Source organism: Chiloscyllium plagiosum, unplaced genomic scaffold (genome assembly GCF_037043375.1).
Source record: "Chiloscyllium plagiosum isolate Xiang-an unplaced genomic scaffold, Cpla_swu_hap1 HiC_scaffold_24, whole genome shotgun sequence".
Lineage (NCBI taxonomy): Eukaryota > Metazoa > Chordata > Chondrichthyes > Orectolobiformes > Hemiscylliidae > Chiloscyllium > Chiloscyllium plagiosum.
Window position 1 is genome coordinate 12,674,888 of NW_028270162.1, and position 3,611 is coordinate 12,678,498.

At 41.2% G+C, this 3,611-nt stretch overlaps 1 pseudogene; it reads right to left on the reverse strand.

Annotated features, from left to right (window-relative positions):
- Window positions 1-232: 232 nt before the first annotated feature.
- On the reverse strand, window positions 233-777 carry LOC122562448 (ferritin, middle subunit pseudogene; annotated as a pseudogene).
- Window positions 778-3,611: the final 2,834 nt, after the last annotated feature.

Consider the following 3,611-nt stretch of genomic DNA (forward strand, 5'->3'; position numbering starts at 1 on the left):
AGTAACTTAACCTATGCACCCCTCAACTCACTGCTATGCATGTGCATGTCCAGCAGTCGCTTAAATGTCCCCAATGACTCTTTTTTTTATCAATACAAAATTTTATTCACTTCCATTCAGGTGGTACAGCCATTACATTTTGCCAACATATTCCTTCTCCCTGGGGGAAGCCAGATTGTCCAAGTGAAGTCAGTAATGCATTCAGACAAAGTAGACAGTACTCCGTGCCCCACTAACGGCTGCCCTCCAGTGAGAGCCTGTCAAACAGGTACTCTCCCATCCCATTCTCAGGAGCTCCCAGATGCTTCAGGTTGGTGGTGTAGTCCCCAAGTCGGTTGATCCAAGTTGTCTGATGATCTCAACCTCCTCATCCAAATAGTGAATCTCCAGGAAGCCACACAGATGAGGGTCAGTCTGGGGAGTGGGGGGTTGGTGTACATCCAGCAAACTCTGCTTCACATTCTTCTCCAGATCCAGGGCAACCTGCATTGCCTGCAGACCGTTACCCCACTCATCCCTCTCTAGCTTCTTCACATCCTGGAGGAGGACTCTGCCTCCATGCTGATTCTGGAATTTCAGCAGCTTCTTTGCATGTTCCTGCTTCTCCTGGGACTGAGCTTTGAAGAACTGGGAGAAATGGTGCAGGGCAACATCATCCCGGTCAAAGTACGACATCAAAGACCGATAGAGAAAGGAGGCAGTGAGCTCCATGTTAGTCTGCTTGTTGACAGCAGCTTCACAATCCTGGTGATAGTTTTGACAAACCTGGGAAGCCATTTTGTAATGAATATTGTACTACTTGCCTACCCAACACAAATCACACACCAACCACAAACTTAGAATTAACTATCCAATTAATATAACTAACTCTGCACTCCCCCAATCGCAAGGATCTCCTTAAACAATCTAATTGCCCATTGAAGCCAACATGCTCTTGGATCCACAATCTGAATTGGTTTTCCTGATCTCCTATCTTAGCTTGACGTGTATGAGCGGTGTCACAGTGGCTCAGTGGTTAGCACTGCTGCCTCACAGTATCAGGGACCCGGGTTTGGTTCCAGCCTTGCGTGACTGTCTGCATGGAGATTACATGTTCTCCCTGTGTCTGCATGGGTTTCCTCCGGGTGCTCTGGTTTTCTCCCATAGTCGAAAGATGTGCAGGTTAGGTGAATTGGCCATGGGAAATTGCCCATAGTGTTCAGGGATGTGTAGGGTAGATGCATTAGTCAGGGGTAAATGTAGACCAATTGGGCAGGGGAATGGGTCTGGGTAGGATACTCTTCAGAGGGTCAGTGTGAACTTGTTGGTTCAAATGGCCTGTTTCTACACTGTAGGGATTCTATAAGCTCTGCCCAGCACTCTCCTTTTCAAATATCCGCACCAATCCTTCAGATCTCTTCCTCCCAGTGTCTCAATTCTTCCAAAAGTGATCTCTGATTTCTCTTAATTCAGGCCTGCAATCTATTCTCCCACCTCACCCATCATGCATCATCCGCTGGCTAGGCGTCGAGATCATTGTTATCTCACCCATCTCTGTTCCACTACTGGGTCTCTGGTCTGATGCCAAACGTTGAGCTACTCAATAACTATCTTCTCAATCTGATTGGCTACAATCAAGAAACAAAGACCAAAGTAGTGATAGTGAGGTTCTGTCATTAAAATCAGCAAGGCTTAAAGCAAGCAAGTCTGGTTTCCTACTTGCTTCACCCTTCCATGTTGATATTGGGACAATTGTCTCTGTTGGAATTTTGATAATGCATAGCAAGCTCCCATAAAAAAACAACAATGTGATAAACAAATTACTTTTTGTCCTTCTCACTTCATTCTCTTACATGAATACTTTCAGCCCCAACCATGTTAAATTCCTGTCAGTGCTGTTTTAGCGCATAAAATAGTTTGAAAAGAATTTGACCAGCACACTAAAGCTCAATTAGCAAATGAAATGAACCTTAATAGATTTGAAACAATATACCCAGACACAGTGTTAAAGATATAATCTCATATAAAAATGATCTGGATGTATCCAATGCCTTGGAAGATATCATAACAAGCAGTAATTTGCCAGCAATAGATTGCTAATTACTAGAGTGGTTGTTAATATGTGGGTGGTTGATCCCATGCTTTTATTTTTAAAAACAATGATTGAACATTTATTCCTCAGCCAACATTACAGAAAGTGGAAAATTGTTCTACCTCTCCCATTGACAAACATACGTGTTTGCTGTGCAAAGGTTGTCTGCTACATTTCCTTACATAGCAACAGAAATTACACTTCAAAGGTAATTCTTTTGCTCATTTGTTGCCCCTATTGTCTTAGTAATATTGCCTTGCTCTGTCTCTGGCTTTCTTCAAGAGTCCCTCAGTCCATTTCTCAATGTTATTTACCCATTCCAGTCTTCTTCTCATCTTCTGTTTTTACCTTCAATTTCTCCTTCTGTTGACAGTCGGGGTCTTTGTTCCCAATGCCAGTGTTTGATGATCTCTCTTCCTCTCCAACTGTATTTAACAGCTCTTTTGATTCCTGACCTTCGATTCTTGATCAACCCACTTCACTTGGCTTTTCTGTCTATCTAAGATGATTAATTGGTTGTGAAATGCTTTGAGTCATCCTTAGGATGTGAAAGTTGCATTATAAATGAAGCTTCTTTCTTTGATTTTAGACAAGTTAGTTCCTGGGCCAAAAGTACTCATATTTTCCACTCCTTTCTAGTAATAACGTTGGGGAAATAGGGAACTGATAGAAGTTTCTCTTGTAAGGGCAACCTTACTGCCAGTTATTGTAGCTAAAGATTACTATTGGTAATGGTGTTGGGCAATCACTTAACATCTCCAACTGTTCCTTCAATAAACCTTTCTTCTTTAATGCCTGTGTTTAGACAGACAAATGAAATGTAAATGTATTAATAGGTCACCCGCTAACGTTGCCAACATTAATTTCAAGGTTTATGGGTTGCTCACTGTTGCACATATTCCCAATGTATCATGCCAAATGCTTTTCTCTCCAGCACTGTGTTATAAGGGAAATCTGAATTGTGAATAAAGAGCATTTATTTGGCGATCATTTAAAGGTTAGAAATTAGTGATGGCGACAGGCTTAAATAAGCTTGTTATCTTATTCCTTTCTTTACTTTTAGTAAAAATGTCAATCTGTATCTGTGTTCAAGCCCCTGTTAATAAGAAGATCAACACTAGTGATGGATTAAGAATGTGAGCAATAGTGTTTATGGCTATAGTTTCTACCCTTTAATTTAACTTGATAACTTTATCCCACAGCTTGACAACCTGTTGAAAATAGAAGACTAGGAGTCATAATACCAGGTTAATGTACCATGCAGTTGCATCAAATTTTACACACCACAATGAAAAGTTATATTCCAATAAATCCACCTACTCTTCACAAAATTACACACCTTGCCCAGTGAGTTTGAGATAAATATTTGCTACGCTGAATTCCTGTCAAACGCTCGCAAGAACCAAAAGCATAAGCTCGAACTTTATAAAGAGGAGAATTTACACAGCCATGAAAAGGTGATGAATATGAACTCCCAGACCTCCTCTCTGACTGAAATTCCTCCAGAAGTTCTTAAAATAAATTAATGCTGTGTGGCTCC